The sequence below is a fragment of the Urocitellus parryii genome, chromosome 9 (genome assembly GCF_045843805.1).
Source record: "Urocitellus parryii isolate mUroPar1 chromosome 9, mUroPar1.hap1, whole genome shotgun sequence".
Taxonomy (NCBI): domain Eukaryota; kingdom Metazoa; phylum Chordata; class Mammalia; order Rodentia; family Sciuridae; genus Urocitellus; species Urocitellus parryii.
In genome coordinates this window covers 74,409,999-74,428,112 of record NC_135539.1, presented here as the reverse complement: position 1 = coordinate 74,428,112, position 18,114 = coordinate 74,409,999, and the positions used below count along the sequence as shown (strand labels likewise).

At 41.5% G+C, this 18,114-nt stretch overlaps 1 pseudogene; it reads left to right on the top strand.

The window, feature by feature from the left end:
- The first annotated feature begins 10,062 nt into the window (after positions 1-10,062).
- Positions 10,063-11,324, top strand: LOC144256891 (MKI67 FHA domain-interacting nucleolar phosphoprotein pseudogene; annotated as a pseudogene).
- The last annotated feature ends 6,790 nt before the right edge of the window (positions 11,325-18,114 follow it).

Genomic DNA, 18,114 nt, shown 5'->3' with positions numbered 1-18,114 from the left:
TGCCCCCAGGCACTAATCTTTCATCTCAGAATGTAAATGATCAGTAGCCGCCCAAAGAGATAAAACCTTCCATTGGGCATTGACATATATGTGTCAATGCCCTGACATTTTTTATTTTATTTTTTGGTACCAAGAGATTGAACCCAGGGGCGCTGAAACAACGAGAGGTCTCTCTGAGTTGCTTAGTGCCTTGGCATTGCTGAGGCTGGCTTTGAACTCCTGATCCTCCTGCCTCAGCCTCTCAAGCTGCTGGAATTATAGGCATGTGCCACCGCGCCTGGCAGGCATTGAAATTTTGATAGGGATCAGTGCCTTAAATTAAAGAGATTTAATTCTAGGGAAAGAATTTCAGATGTCTGCTGGGATTCCACTCTCTAAGTAATCTAGAAGCTAGAGGTGACCTACCTTTGTCTAGGAGCAATCCCCACCCAGTGAAGGCTAAGGCAGCATGAGAATCCATGGTTGTCTGCAGAAGGAAGGGCTGGGCTCTGAGCTCTAGGTCTCTTTCATCTGAAGACACTGATATTCCAGTTCCCTCATACCTGCCCCAGGGCCTGGCCCAGGACAAGCACTTAGCAAGCATGTGTGGGTGACTGGGTAGTGAGTGAACAACCTTAAAGGATTCCCTGAATGCAAGGCCACCTCAGCATTCAGTGAGGGCAACCCAGGAAATTCCCAAGAAAGGGAAACAATTTCAGAATTGTGCTGATCTCCTAAAACATTATTATAAGTGAAGGAAACCAGAAGGCATAGATTGTGTAATTGCATTGATATAAAAAAAAAAACCAAATGAGCTAAACCATAGGAAAGGAAAATAGACTGGTTGTTGTGAGGGGCTGGAGGTGGGAGAAGCATGGAGAGACCTTGCTTTATGAGCACAGAGCTGAACTCTGGGGTAAGGAGGGTGCTTTGGAACCAGAGGTGGTGATGCACACTATGCACTGAACTGTACACTTTAAAGGTTGCTTTTGTGTTAAGTGAATTTCAGCTCAGTAAATAGCCAGGGCATATGAAGTTGTATTACACTATGTAAAGCCCATGAAAAGACAGAAGGAGGGGTGACTGACCCCATCTGTGGGGTGAGGAAAACCTCTCTGAGTCACTCAAATTGTCCCTGGTGGTAGGTTTTATCTGACCTATGAAGCCACGTGCAGCTGGGTACAGTTCCTATTTCCTTTGAAAATAGAAGGAGGCTCGTGCTTCTCCCGTGGAGGTGGGTCTTCATTTCAGGGTCAGATCTCAAAGCACTGGTTGTGTTTGCCAGAGTCATTGTCAGCATGTTTGTTACTTTGATTCAGAGGCTGGGATAAAGGGCCATTATCAAAGGACTGCATGTTCCCTGTCTGATCACTATAGGCCTGGGCAGCATCCCTGGAGGCCACAAATTTACTGGACAGGAACAAAAGGACCATTGTTGTGTGGATAAAACACTTAGAAAGTAGATTTTTCTTTGCTGTCACTGTGAAGCAGGGATATGATTTTTTTCCCCCATTTTTCAGAGCACTTTCATATCTGAGGAGTGTGCAGGCAACACTGTCTACTCAGGTCCAGGGCTACCTGCCACAGAAATTGGGGAAAGGGGCCTATATCGTTTATCAAGAGTCCAAAGCTCTCCTGAAAACTCTGGATGATGGATGGAGAGACTCAGACAAAGGTAATGAGATGTGCAGTTCCCAAGCTAATGCCAAGAATCCCTGGAAGGTCTCACTTGTCACAATTGGTTTGACAGGGCTTCAGCCCCTGGAGGTTTCAGTCTGTGACCACCCCTAGGTGGAAACCAACCGGGCTTGTGAAATAAGGCCAATCTGTGCCCAGCCCTCACACCACCTTGCTACCCCTTTCTTTTTTGGTTTGGTACCGGGGATTGCTTTACCACTGAAGTGCACCCCAAACCCTTTTTATTTTTTAATTGCAATAGAGTCTCACTAAATTGCTTAGGGCCTAGCTTAATTTACTGAGGTTGGCCTTGAACTTGTGATCTTCCTGTCTTAGCTTCCAGAGTTGCTGGGATTACAGGCCTGCTCCACCATACCCAGCTGAAATAAGAGATTTCTATGGTAGCTGTGGTATATTCATAGAGCAATGGGAGAAATTTGGATATGTTTTTTTCATGGGTTTTGTGTTTGTGTGTGTATGTGAATTCCACTCCTAGGTATATCCAAGAGAAATGAAAACATGTGTCCACACAAACACTTGTAAAAGAATCCTTGTAATAGCAACATTAATCATAACAGCCAAAGGAGGAAAACAATCCAAATCCATTTGGTTGATGAACAGATAAACAAAATGAGGTATATCTATATAATGAAATATTGTTTGGCCATAAGAAAGAATGAGATATTGACCTGCTGTGACATGAATGAACCTTGAAAATATTGTGCTAAATCAAAAGACCATGCTGTGTGTGTTCCTTTATATGAAATGTCCAGAACAGGCAAATCTAAGACACAGAAAACAAATGAGTGGCTGGAGATGAGAGAGGTGGGTAATAGAGGGTGTGCTACTAATGGGCAAGGAGTTTCTCTTTGAGGTGATAAAGAATTCTACAATTGGGCTGGGGATGTGGCTCAAGAGGTGGCGCGTGCTCGTCTGGCATGCGTGCGGCCCAGGTTCGATCCTCAGCACCACATACCAACAAAGATGTTGTGTCTGCCGATAACTAAAAAAAATAAATAAATTTAAAAAAAAGATTTTTTAAAAAAAAAGAATTCTACAATTGACTGTGGTGAAAGTTGTACATATCTGAGAATATACTAAAAATCAATTATATATTTAAAGTGGGTGAATTGTATGGCATGCAAATTACATCTTTTTTATTTTTATTTTTTTAGTTACAAGTGGACACAATACCTTATTTTATCTATTTATTTTTATGTGTTGCTGAGGATCAAACCCAGTGCTTCACACATGCTAGGCAAGCATTCTGCCACTGAGCTACAGCCCCAGCCCCACAAATTACATCTTAATCAAGCTTTTTTTTTTTTTTTTTAAAGAAGTTTCAAGCCAGGTGCAGTGGTACATGCCTGTAATCCCAGCGACTCTGGAGGCTGAGACAGGAGGATTTCAAGTTCCAGGCCAGCCTCAGCAACTTAGTGAAGCCCTCAGTAACTTAGCAAGACCCTGTATCAAAAATTTTTTTAAAGGGCTGGGGGTATGGCTCAGTGATTCAATTCACAGGACAAAAAAAAAAAAAAAAGAAAAAAGAAAAAGAAAAAAGGAGAAGGAGAAGAAGAAAATAAAGAGCACTTAATATCATTTCATAAGTTTTCTAAAAATATAAAAACTATTCTCATAATAACCCAGGTCTCTGCTTCTGTCATTATCTTTAGGAGTGACTTGTTTGTAGCCCCTGTACCTGTCAGGGCTTGTAGGGTAGAGGGGCCCCTAACAGTCCAACTCCTGCCCAGCCCAAAATGGTGGGGTGGGATGACTGGTGAATCACAAACCAGGGGCCTCCGCATCTAGTACCTGCTCTGCCACCTCAGTGTGGTGACAAGTGGACAGTTAGGACTCACCTCAGACCAAGGAGAGGGAAAATAAGTCTCCCCGAGAGAAGAACATCAGATGAAAATATTTTCAGAAGATTGTTAAAAGTTGCACAAATACATTTACTTAAATTTAACTTTAAATGACAAAGCAACTGAAAAGTCTTCAAAAATGAAATTTTGGCATGATGGTTTTGCTTGTATGTCTTGCCATCCTCCTCACAAAACTAGCTAGGTTAATTTTCTAAGGTATAGCAGGACAGCCCTTAGAATGAAGGATTCAGTAAGCTTTTGGTTAGATGAATGGTAATAATCAGATACAGGAAGAAAACTAAAAACAATGTACTTATGTAATGAGAGTATGACTAAAGTGAATCCTTTAAATTTGCCTTTAGGCATTTTTATAATACAGTTCAATAAAATTCAGGTTAAAAAATTATACCCACTCGATAGGACCCTATGGAGAAGTTATAAAGTATAAAGCATGTCTATAAAGGACAGAAGTGGAAAGATGTCCAAGTGAGAGCAGGAGATAGCAATGTGCTAGGCACATGGGGTCAGGGCCCCCTCAGGAGTTTACAAATGGAGTGGACAGCTCGTCACCAGTGACTCCATCCCAGCCTGGAGGTGTGCACAGGAATCCTGAGCCAGTCCCTGAGGCAAAGGTGCGTGATCTGCATGCTGATTGGACAGGGGGCGCTAGGACCCCCGGAACTCTGGTAGGACTGGACTCAAAGACCCAATTTTTAAAAATCTCTGGCTTATGGTTTTCAAGGCCACCCAACTCCCTTTTAACCCGACAACAGACACTCCTTGGCAATCCTCCTTGGGATGGCTATCCCCTCATGAGCTCTGCTTTCTATTACTTTAATAAATCCTGCCACGTTGCTTTCACCATTTCTGTCTGTGGATTTCATTCTTCAAATTCATGAGACAACCAACAGATCCTCCCATCTCTTTAGTTATAATTATGAGAAAAAATAAAGTAAATTCCCCACATAAAGTATTGAAGTATGATCATATTTTTGCCTCAAAAATTAGTCAAAACTGGAAGCTGGGGTGGTGGCAGCGGTAGAGCGCTCTCCTAGCACGTAGGAGGCCCTCTGTTTGATCCTCAGCACCACATAAAAATAAATAAAATAAAGGTATTAAAAAAATATCAAAGCTGGGCATGGTGGCACATGTAATCCCAGCTACAGCAGAGGCTGAGGCAGGAGGATCACAAATTCAAAGCCAGCCTCAGAAACTTAGGCCCTAAGCAATTTAGTGAGACCTTGCTCAAAATAAAAAATAAAAAGGGCTGGAGATGTAACTCAGTGGTAGGGTGTCCCTGGGTTCAATTCCTCTGTACCAGGAAAAAAATTAATAAATAAAAAAAATCATGTAAGTCTTTGATTGTTCTACAAAACCCTCAATTTTGAAGCCTGGGAGTTGGACTCATTGGATTCTAACACTCTTCATATTATATGTATCTTAACCCAAAACAAGCCACATACCTCAGGATATTTACTCTTCCCTCTTTGAAGATAGAGCAAACAGAATACAGCTATGATTTTTTTTTTCAAGTATTTGCTTTAAATGCATACTCTAAACCATAAGCTTCATCTTAATTTTGTCACAGATATTTTTTGAGCTTTACTGTGGAACAAAGTATTTTATTTATAACACAGCCTTGAAAACATATGCTTGTTACCGGGCTGGGGATGTGGCTCAAGCGGTAGCGCGCTCGCCTGGCATGCGTGCGGCCCGGGTTCGGTTCTCAGCACCACATACCAACAAAGATGTTGGTCCGCCGAGAACTAAAAAATAAATATTAAAAATTCTCTCTCTCTCTCCCTCCTCTCTCACTCTCTCTTTTAAAAAAAAAATATGCTTGTGATCTGACCAGGAGGATAATCTGTATTGTAATTTGCCCTGTGGCAATACTGATAGCTTGTGATTTTGCCTGAGGAAATAACTAAGCTAGAGAATGGTCTTTTTTTTTTTTTTTTTTACCTGATGAAAATATAAAGCAGATCTGGTTGCAGATGTTTGTGGGAGTTATGGCTTGGATATGAGATGTCCTCCCCAAAGCTCCTGTGTTAATGCAGGTTATTCAGAGGTGAAGTGATTAGATGACCTAATCAGTCCATCTGAGTTTGGGAGGACTGAGTGAGTGGCCACTATAGGCAGGGGGGGTGTGGATGGAGCCAGTAGGTTACTGTAGGTTGCTAGGGGTGGCACCGTTGCTCCTCCCCCTTGCTCTCCCTGCTTCCTGCTACCTAGGATGTAGCAGCACCCCTCCACCACACCCTCTGTCATGAGGCTCTGCTTCAGTCTGGGCCCAGAGCACTGGAATTTACCCACCATCACCTGAACCTCAGAAACCATGGGCTCAAAGTAAGTTTTCCTTCCTCTAAGTTATTCTTGTCAGGTATTTTGGTCACAGAAATGAAAAGCTGACTGTCCCAGTAGGTTAATCATTCTGAAGTCCATCTCTGAAAGCCAGCAAAATTATTTGCCTATGAAGTATTCCAACTCATCTTTGGGTTCAGATAAAAGGGGGAAATTACTGTTTATCTCTGGGAACTGGAGACATTTTTTATTTAAGCCTGTCTCATTTTTGGATGCTGGCAGATGGGAAAGATCAAAAGAATAAACTGACTAAGGCTGTTGCCTTAGGTCACAAAGCTGGGGAATTCTGATAAATTAATGTCTCAGCTTCTTTCTCACAGACCCCTCTGGTCTCTTGGAAAAATATAGTAAAGATAAACTAACCTCAGTAATGCAGATGTTGGCCATGGTAGATCTATAGTTATATGAACTGGGGGGCTGCTCTTGGGTCACTAGCAGTTCAGCCTCCTCATGAGGTTCTGTTGACATGGCAAAATGAAACCAAGTCGAAAGCCAAAATACAAAGCAGGGGGAAATGCAGCAGAAGCCATTTGAATCCAATCTTGTTGTTTTTAGCAACTCATTTTTTGGTCCAGATTGATCTCTATACAGTAAAAGTGTTTAATATTACTATGGGGGGGTGCCATGTTACTAGTACCATGGAAAGAAAATTTGGCCCCACTGAAAAGTAAAGCATAGTATTTGAGCCAATGAGAAAAGGGCATAGTACATTTTTCAGGTTTTCTTTCATTGAATTATATTCAGGCAACTGGAATGGGAAACTAAAATTCCAACTTTGGCATAATTGTCACTGATATTTAAATATGATAGAAAGGAATTTTCTCACTTGTTCCAAAGATGTAGGAAGTATAACCTGATCTTTTAACATGGAAATGTCCACATGATAGCATGGACATTTGGCAAAGATGGCAGGGAGCCAGCTATGTGTTGAAACCCTTAGTTATGTGATTTCAACCAGGTTATTGAATTTGGTTGAAGCTCAACTGGATTGGATGGTTTCTTAGATTTATAACATTAAGTTATACTGCTAGTACTGTTCTGCATTGCTATTGGGTAAACAAATACCACCCAGAAAGCCATGGAAATATTTTCAATTCAGATTACAAATAAAATGACAATGCTCCAGTAAAAACTCTTCTATGTGCCAGGCATTATACTCTTACAGGAGTACAACAAAGTAGGTGTTTTTATCTTTTTTACAAATGAGAGAACTGAGATTCAAGGAATAAATCCAGTTGGTCCAAAATTTCATAGATAGTGAAAGGCTGGGTTGTGTTTTATACACGGAGATCTCTGGTGCCAAATCCTGGGTCCTTTCATTCTACAACCTGCCCTTAATGGCAGAGAATTCTAGAGCCCACAGGTCGATGACATTTCCAGGCCCTTCCTATGTCTGCGTAAAGCTACATGTCCAGTCCTGCTAGTGGAATGTGGCCAGCATTGCCTTATGCCCTTTACAACCCTGCGCCCAGAAGGACCGCATGACTTCTTGCACTGTCTTTTCCCAGCTCCTGTTGACTAGAAACCAAGGACTCAGAGGTGATGACATTGCACAGTAGAAGGAACCTGGCTCCTTGAGTCCATTTCTTGCAGAAAACTGTCCAAAAGGACCACCAATCAGAAGCATTTCCACATCAGATATTTCATAAATGAGAAACAAGTCATAATTCTGTTAAGCTCCTCAAATTTGGAAGTTGAGGATTTCAGCAATAATTGAGAGGATGGACTCCAACTTCAGTTCATTTTTTCTGTATTCAGTTAAGATATCAAATTAAATTTTTTTCTTTTTAAAAAATTTATTCTAATTGTTATATATGACAGCAGAATGCATTTCAATTCCTATTACATATTTTTCATATCTCTGTTTGCACACAACATAGAGTCACACCATTGGTGTCTTCATACATGCATTTAGAGTAATGATCTCTATCTCATTCCACTGCCTTTCCTACCCCCATGTCCCTTCCCTCAGGTTTTTTTTTTTCTTTTTTTTTTTTTTTATAGTAGTGGTGCTAGGAATTGAACCCAGGGCTTCATGCATGCTCCTCAAGAGCTCTGCCATTGTGCTATATCCCCAGACCCATTTTTGGCCTTTAAAAAAGAGTCAAAGCTGCCAGGTGAATTAGCATCTCATATAGGAAGTTGTCAAACTTAGCAAAGAAAAGAAATAAAATTCTTACTTCAATTTGAATGTCTGACAAACAACATTTACTTTCATAACATAAGTACATTCTGTTAAATATTTGAGAGAATCTTATGCTAAAAAATTCATTATTTATCTGAAATTCAAATTAGAGAAAAGCAAGAAGTTAAAAGTAAGCAGGAAGAGACTACCTTTATTTAATTTACATATCTTTAAAACAACTTTAATTATGATTGGAATTCAAAAATCTCTTATGTATTCAATGTGTGCCACTTGATATTTGGGGATCAGTAACCACCCGTGAAGCCATCACCTTAATGCAAGCCACAAACATGTCTATCATCTCCAGACATTTTCTCATGCCCTCTTTATTATTCTTTTTTTTAAAAAATTGTATTTTTAGTTGTCAATGGACCTTAATTTTATTTATTTGTATGCAGTGCTGAGATTTGAACCCAGGGCCTCACACATGCCAGGCAAGTGCTCTACCACTGAGCCACAACCCCAGCCTCCTTTATTATTCTTTGAAATAAATACACTGCTGTGTTCTGAATCTCCTCCAAATTCATATGTTGAAATTCCAACCCCGAAGGTGATGGCATTAAGAGTTGGGTCACTGGGAAGGCGATTAGGTCATGAAGGTGGAGCCCCCACAAATGGGATTACTGACTATATAAAAGAGACTCCTTCCACCATGTGAGGACGGCGAGAAGGCTGCCATTTATGAGCAGGAAGTGGGCCTCTCCAAGCACTGCACCTGCCAGTGCCTTCTTCTCAGCCTCCCAAACTGAGAGAAATAAATGTCTGCTGTTAATGAGTCACCTAGTTTATAGTATTTTGTTAAAGAAACCTTAGTGTACTAATATACTTAACGTAAGATCTATCACCAAACAAACTAAGTGTAAAACAGTATGCTGGGAACTATAGGCACTAAGAGAGATCACCAGGACTTATTCATCTTGTAGAACTGAAACTTTACACTCCCCATCACCCAACCTCTGTCAGCCACCAATCTATCCTTTGATAATATGGATTTGACTTGTTTAGACTCCACATATCCATGAAGTCACGAGACATTTGAGTACTTGCTTCCCTGTGCCTAGCTTATTCCAATTAGCATAATGTCATACAGGTTCTTCCACATTGTCACATATGACAGGATTTCAGGAAGGGCTTTTAGAAGGTGGGGATCAGAGGACAGCTCCTCTCAGGGATTCATGTTTATTAGCTGCAACTGGAAGACACAGGAGTAAACCCTGTCACAAGTCAAGGAAAGACATCTCCAGGAAGACACTGAGGTAGGAGAATGTTTGTTCTGTTTTGTTTGAGGAACTGAAAGGAGGCCAGTACCCTGCCAGTGTGGCTAGAGCAAAGGTCCCACAGAGGGAGAGGCAGCAAGGGCTGGGTCGTCCCATGGTGCCTTGTGCAGGGTAAGGCTGGACTTCACCCCAAGGACGGACACCACCTACTGGCGGAATCTTTTCCAGGGTGCTGTGAGAACTGCATGAAGGGAGGAACAAAAGTGGAAGTAGCAAGAGCAGTAAGGAAGACATGACAGCAATTCAGGCAAGAGGAAGGTGTCGCACAGGATCTCTCAACCCACGTGTTCTTCCAGAATGCTGCTGCTCCCCATCCAGAGGTAGATCCAGGGCTGGGGATGTAGCTCAGAGGTAGGGTGCTTGCCTAGCATGCATGAAGCCCTGGCTTCGATTCCCAGCACCCACCCCCACACACAGAGTGGATCCATTTCCTTCCCCTAAACCTGGTGAGACTCTTAACTCTCTTGACAAATGGAATGTGGGGAGGTGATGCTGCATGACTTTTAAAGCTATGTTATGAAAGGCTCTAAGACCAGAGCTCTTTCCATCAGCTCACACACGCCCACGTGGAGGCACCTCAGGGAGCAGCCCATGCAAAGAGGAACTGAGGTTGCCAATCGGCAGCTGCCAGACACCTGATTGATTTCAGCTGTCAGATTTTCCAGCCAAGACCCCAGTCATGGGGAGCAGAGACTTGTCTAAATATCTGACTTGTGTGGAGTTGTGTTGCTGCGGGTCTCAACATGGTGGGGTCTCCGTTCGTCGTCCCACCCGGGCCGATTCTTTCTCTGAACCCGCAGGAAGACGTCCAGTTTCAGAAGGAGGTGCAGCACTTCCGCCAGCGCGTAACCCAGCAAAAAAAGGAAGAAAAACTTATTCCTGGAGTAATTTTTGTGGGCCATCTGCCTCCAGCACTTTATGAAACCCAAATCAAAGCATATTTCTCCCAGTTTGGCACTATAACAAGATTTAGACTATCCAGAAGTAAAAAGACTGGAAATAGCAGAGGCTATGCCTTTGTGGAGTTTGCGTCTGAAGATGTTGCCAAGATAGTTGCTGAAACAATGAATAACTACCTTTTTTGGTGAAAGACTCTTGGTGTGTCGTTTTATGCCACCAGAAAAAGTACACAAAGAACTTTTTAAAGAGTGGAATACTCCATTTCGTCAGCCATCGTATCCAGCTGTGAAGCGGTATAATCGGAAGCGGACATTTTTTCAAAAACTGCAAATGGAAGAGCGATTTAAAAAGAAAGAAAAATTGCTCAGGAAAAAACTAGCAGCAAAAGGAATTAATTATGATTTTCCTTCATTGGTTTTATCATCCAGTAAGACCAAAGATCCTTCGGATAAACCTACAAAGAAGAAAAAGTCTTCAGGCATACCAAAGAAGAAGAAGAAGCGGGTTTCTAAAGGCACTGCTGCCACTCCTGACAAGTCTATAGATAGCCAGGGCCCCACACCAGTTTGTACACCAACATTTTTAGAGAAACGAAAATCTGAAGTGGTGGGAATGGATGATGATGATGATGATGAAATAGTTTTCAAGCTGCCCGTATATGATGCAGAAGGAGCAGTAGAGACTCCAACACCTAAACAGTCAGGGAAGAAAAGACGAAGACAAAAACCAAGCAGTGATTCTGAATGTATTATATGAGTATATATCTTCTGACAAAATGTGATGGTTTTCTTATAGTGGCTGACTATATTTTACAAGGTACAATGAAATGTAACCATCAATAGACTCAAAAGAGAAAACATGCTATTTGGAAAGCAATCAGTACTTTGGCTTTTTTTGCCCCTATTGAAGTATGGGAGTACATCAGAGCTTGCAGTGGTTAGGCTCACACTGCCTTTGCCCTGGTCTCAGTTTTCCTATCCCCTCTTTATTTTGCCTATGTTAAAGGGTCACTGTTAACTGTAAATTTAACAACTAATCTGAAGCTATTTTTATCGACACCAAATAAAGACAGTCAATCCTGCTTAAAAATAAATAAATAAATAAATAAATATCTGACTTGTGGAACCTATAATCATGATAGTTGTTTTATATTGTTAGATTTTGGGGTAATTTGCTACACAGCCATAATAACTGGAACAAGAGGACAGTGACTGGATCTTGTGTGGTGGCAGTGGATTTGGAGAGAGTGGATCTGTTGAAGATGCTGAATGGAAACAGAATGAATTAACAAGACATAGTCAAGGAAGGGAGAGAAAACAACTTAATTGTGAAGATGTTACAGGGGAAGGCCAGGATAGAATAAACTTTTGAATCTTAAATTTTAAAGGATGCATACATTTAATCTTGAGAGCTTTATTCATTTTTTAAAAAATAATTTAATCTCTGTTAAAATATAGATAACTAAGGGATAGGTACAACCATAAAAATTTTCATTCATGAATACCTTAGTATGAATAAAAACTGAAATGAAGATTTCTTTTAGATAATGAAAATGGATCCAGGCTATTCGGGAGGCTGAGGCAGGAGGCTGAGGCAAGGTTTGAGGCCAGTCTGGGCAACATAATGAGACCCTGTCTAAAATTAAAAAGGGTTAGGAATATAGCTTAGTGATAGGGTGCTTGCCCAACATGCATGAGTCCCTAGGCTCAATCCCCAGTACTGCAATTAAAAGAAAAGGCACCTGAAGATTATTGAGAAGGAAGGAAGGGAAAAAAATTGGACACACAAAATACAGATGGCCTTCATAACTACTTTCTGTAGTTGAGCCCTTCCTCTTGATCTTGGACAGCTGTTGACTATGATTTTTATTCATCTTTGACGACTTACCCCATTAGGCCACACACTCAATTGGTCTTGCTGTGCTGAATGATAACAGTAATTACATGTGTTGGGTGTTTTCTGTGCATCAAGCATCATATACATCCATTTATTTACTCTTCCCACGAACTTGGGAAGGAAGTCCCATTGCTATCCCTCCCTTTACCATGAAACAGAGTCAGGAAGTGTAATTTGCACAAGTTCACAGCTGGAAAGCCACAGTGTGGGGGTCTAGTCCTGGCTCTCTGTGGGTGCATAGCCTTTCCTCAACCTTGAATACTGTATTCTAGAATGCCTTTAAAGTTCTTCACAACTTTAAGCCTATAAATAAATGAACTGCTTTCTGCTCTCTGGGGCTTTGAAACAGAGAGTTAGAGAAAAAAAAAAGTAAAAATAAACAAAAGAGAGTTAAGAAGTGCTAGTGGCAGGGGTGGAAGGGTGGTACTTAATCCTAGCGACTCAGAAGGATTGCAACTTGAGGTCAGACTCAGCTAATTACCAAGGTCCAAGCAATTTAGATCCTGTCTCAACATAAAGAAACAAAATAAAAAGGGTTGGGGATATGGCTCAGTGGTTAAGTGCCCCTGGGTTCAGTACCAAAAAAAAAAAAAAAAAAAAAAAAAAGGAAGTGCTGGGAAGGGAGAGGAAGAGAGGTGATGACATGTTGAAATGTTAGTGGGTCACATAATCCCATCCAAATAGTCATAATCTTCATAACTGATAAAACCATATTGCTAGACCAGAGACTCTAATTGTGCCCAAATTTCAATTGTCTTCTAGTGGTCATGTGACTGAACTGTGGCCAGTGGGATGTGGTGGATGGAAATGACGTATGTGCCTTTTTAAAAAAAGGGAGCACGACATCAACCTTGTCCCCACCACAGGATAGGGAGCAATCTCTATGGCACAGGAGGGGTCAACACACTCAGGATGGCAGAATGACCAGCAGGAGGATGGATCTGCAGATACCCAGCATCTGCAGAGCTCAGCTGTTCAGCCTGAACTCTGAGTACATGAGAAAGGAAACCAAAGCTTATGCCTAAAGTTATTTAGGTTCTTATAGAATTTGTAACCTAACTGGTATTGGCCATAGTTGTGCACAGTACTATGGAAGCTCTGAGAAGGAATACTTAGGTGTGAAGATATTTATTTTGACCCTCCTGTATGTCTGTGCAGGCCTATTTGTGTGCATATAAGGTCAATGGAGTGGGGATTTTTGAGAAAAAAAAATGATATTCACACAAATGGTGCAGTTGGCCATTTTTCTTTGCTTTCTGAGTGGGTAGGTTTTTCTCTGCCAGAAGACCTCTCTTACTGAGAGACTTTTGTTTCCATTTAAGATTCTATTATATAATTGAATTACCTACATCTATATCAGCTGAAAGAGAGAGGATGCTGTATCCCCAGAGCTGTACATCCAAGGGGTAAGATGAAGTTGGATGTTGTTCCTATATCTTTTATGTTCAGTTACATCTTGGTTGATTGTGGCTTTTCAGCACGATTGGGCAAAACAAAGACCATGCAAGTTGGAGGCAGGCACTGAGGGTCAATTTAGTTACTACACACTGTACTCAAGACAGGAATACTCCACCCATCTAAGGAGTCTGTGCCATCCTGCTCAGGGAATTTTAGTTACCTCTGTATGTCCGCTGGTTTATTTGAGTCCCCCCCGCCCAGGTATTGAATATAGGGGCACTTAACCAGTGAGCCACATCCCCAGCCCTTTTTATTTTTTTATTTTGAGACAGGTTCTCCCTAAATTGCTTAGGGCCTTTCAAAGTTGCAGAGGCAGGCTTTGAACTCATGATCCTCCTACCTCAGCCTCCTGAGCCTCTGTGATTACAGTCATGCACCACTATGCCTGGCTTGAGTTTTTTTTCCTTTCCTTTTTCTTTTTTAAAAGAGATATATACATTACTTCTGCTATATTGTAGTCTATTTTTTCCACTTATAACTGTATACCCAAAGTTTTATTGTCACTATTTAAAATTATGTGGAGAGCTAATTAAATACAGAAAGGATCTTACAAGTTAATAAGATAAATAAAACAATGGTCAAACGATAATGCAAGAACTGATTTCTTTAATGGTCTCTGTCAAAGGCTTCTCTATATTCAGGCCTTTGGGATGTTTCCTCCTTCCTACTCTGTCCTGGGTGAGACCCAATGACTTGCTGTGGCCAATGGGATAGGAACATCTGCACAGAGCAGACACTAGGAAAAGCATTTGGGTCTCTCCTCCCTTTCTCTCTTGAATCTGTGCCACTCTCATGAACATCAGTGTGGGCTGGCCTGATGGAAGAGAGTCCTGGGGAGAAGAGCCAACGTAGACCTGCCAATGCCATCCCACACCAGTAGCTCTAGTGACTCATCAGCTGACGGAAGATGCTGAGCCCAGATGAGATCAACTGAGGCTAGGCTCAGCAAAACAACCCAGATGGGGTTGTGGACTATGGACCTGTAGACTATGTTTTAATCTACTGGGTTGTGGTGGGGGGTGAGGGTTGTTACTTACTAATACTGATAGAGATAAAAATAGGAAAATGAACATAATAGCCAATAAACAAATTAAAGATCTTCAATCTGATTTATAAACAAAGAAAAATGTAAAACTCAAACACTGAGATATTATAGCAAGTTAGGAGACATTAATTTTGATGATGGCGTGGAGGAATCAAGCACTTTTGGGAAGGAGTACTGGAAGTAGTTGGTAGAGTGCGTGGCACTGGAGATGCAGTCCAATCTTGCCTGTCTTACATGATTTCTCACTTGCAGAAGCAGGAAGGTTACCAGCTACATTCCCCTGGCTCTCTAGAGAGCTAGATTTCTGGATATGAGTTGCATTCTGCTGGTTACTTGAGCTCTGGAAGGCAGAAGAGGAAACATACTTTGCTGCTTGAGCCAACAAACACTGTCAGGAAAGTGACCCCCTGATTGTTTTGGCTTCCTGACTGGCAGAGACAGCATGCTTTTGGAGTTTATGGAAGTCAAGACAGCAGCTTCCCAGTTTGGCAATGACTTTCCTGATTGAAAAGGTAATAGCTCTTTCTGAAGCTCAGGCCTGCAAGTGTGGCTCTTGAAGTCATCTCTGAATGTTCAATGTAGATTTGTTCTTGAGCCTTCTCAACAACTCCTCATTCCATCCAATAGCCTGTAACAAAACTCCCCTTAAGCTGGGTGGAACACACACTCTTCTCAGCTAACTGAACTGTAATTGATACAGTTATCAACATAAAAAAATGCATAGATCCTCTGATCCACTTCTAGGAATTTATCTTCTTAGAAATTTATCTTTCAGTCATTCACAAAGAAGTACTGTTTATAACAACAATTTAAACAACTCCAGAACATTCTAGATGTCCATAAGTAGGAAACAGCTTAGACAAATTGTGGTACATCTGAACAATGGAATGTTTAAAAGAATACAATACAATGCAATGTGAAAAAGAATGAGGTAAATCTTTAAGAACTAAGAAGAAACAATGTCCAAGAGGCCCTAAGTTTAAAAAGTTGCAAGAGTATGTATTATGTTCCTATTTGGAATAGATTGGTTTCATTTGTACTGTTTGAAATTATTTTTCCCTATGAGCAAGAATTACTTTGAGATGCTCCAGTGTTACACCATATATAACCTTATTCAAGTGCACAGATAATGCCTTTAATGTAGAATATGTGTAGGCACTGTGCACAAGTCTTCCAGAGTTTATGAGGTAAGAAATAATTACTGCCCTTCAGGGGTGCAAGACTTAGTGGTCTTCGCTTCCACATATATAAGTAGTTCTAACCTAAGTAAACCATGTGATAATTGGTAGTAAGTATCAAGAAAGAAGAGGGTAGGAGAAAATAATTCTAAATGCAAATCAAGAAGAGGCTCTGCTGGGCTTGGATGGTCAGAGATTGTGCAAAGAGATAATTTTCAGTGAATGCTTTCCATTCCTCTGGTCTTTAAGGATCCTCAGCATTTGCTGTTTACTGTATGCCACCCCATGCTAAGTGATTTAGATGCATTTTTTTTTAATGATCCCAATAACTCTGTGAAGGAAGAGTACTTATCTCATTTTCAGATGAAGAAACTAAAACGTAGAGACATTAAGAAATCAGCCCAAGGACATACAGCTGGACTCTGGCCTGCCGGGCCCAGAGCCTGGGCTTTCAACCACCATGCTGTACAGTTAGATAGGAGAATTGCTGTGTGTGGGTTGGGAGGTGGGGTTGTAAGGAAGAGCTGGTGGCTAGATAATAACAATGAAATTTTTTGAGCATATAATATATCCTAGACATGGTGCCAAACAAAGGATTGTTTGTCCCCCATCTTGAAGAAATCTAACTTCCCACCTCCTTTGCACCTGAGCAGCTGACCCTGGTGGAGAATACAGGACAATGGACTTCAGCTGACTGCTGGGCTGCCTCGAGAGCCAGCTGCATTTCCCGTTCCTGGTAGTTCTCAAAATGTGGGTTGCCAGCACCCACACCAGCATCCAGAACTTGAAGGTACTTGAGGGAAATACAAATTCCTAGGGGGGAGCAGGGTGCCATTTGATGGGGACAGTTTTAGTTATAGAAGATGAATAAGGGGGGCTGGGGATGTGGCTCAAGCAGTAGCGCGCTCGCCTGGCATGCGTGCGGCCCGGGTTCGATCCTCCAGCACCACATACAAACAAAGATGTTGTGTCCGCCAATAACTAATAAATAAATATTTAAAAAAAGAAGATGAATAAGTTAATAATACTAATAATGCACCTAACAACATGAAAAAGGATAGGTCTGATGTTAAATGTCCATAACACACACACACACACACACACCCCAAAACAAAACAAAACAAAACAAAAACAAAGGGGCATGGAGAAACACTTGGAGGCTTATTACCATTGACTGGTTTCATGGGGGTATGTACATGTCTAAACTCATCAATATACATTGAGTATGAGCAGATTTTTGTATATTAATTATGCTTCAGTAAAGTTGAAGAAGGAGAAGGAAGAGGAAGAGAATGAAGAGGAAGAAGAAAGAAGAAAGAAATTCAAATTCCCAGACTCCACCCCATACACCTCAGACCTGCTGACTCAGCCTCCAGGGCTGCCTGGCCACGGGTGCTCAACAAGCCTCCCATTAAGTTTGAGAACCTCTGTTCAGATTTCTGCTCTCCTGATTTTTCACACTTCTTTCTATCTCCTCAAACCTCTACACTCTCAGCTGATCAGAGAAAATGGAAGCAATCAGAAGAGACCTCTATTTCTCCTAGCACATCATCTCGTAGCCCTTCCTCCTTGCTTTTCCATTCTGCTTTTCCTCTTGCAACTTAGGGTGGGAACTGTCAATGCTAACAAACTTTTCCCTCCGTGCACTCAGAACTACTCAAGGTGTGGTCTTTGGAGCAACAGCAGTAGTAGCATGGGAATTTGCTGGAAATCTGGACACTCAAGGCCCTCAAATCAGAATCTGCATTTGACAAGACTGTCTTTCAGATGGACACACGCAGCTTAAGAAGCACTAGATCCTGTTCCCTCCTTCCTGCTCAAGAACCTCACCCACACAATGGTCCCTTTCTTCCTCATTGCCCCTCCCCACTGATTCCTACTCTCAGCATTCAAACAATAAACTGTAAGGCGACCCCACACCATGATCCATAGTTCTTTCTATTGCTTCATTTTTCAGCTCCAGTTCCAGTCTTCTTGTTCACTCTTGAACCTTTTCTGATCAGATTTTTTGCCACTTCACGGAGACCACATTGGAAGGCTCCCAGAGCCCATGCTGTGAAGTCAATCAGCTGGACCTCCCTTTCCCTGACTCACAGCACTGCCCCAGCTGGACATTCCTCCTACATTTACCATGTGGCCTGGCATTGGCTTCTCTTAATCTCTTCCTCCTTCCTGCTACTTCTTTTTGTCTCTTTTCTGGTCTTCTTCAACTTCAGGGGCCCATATTCTGCAGTGTCCTGGGTTCAGTTCTAATTAGCTGCTCTTTGCTTATGCCTTTGATGATCTCATCCATTCA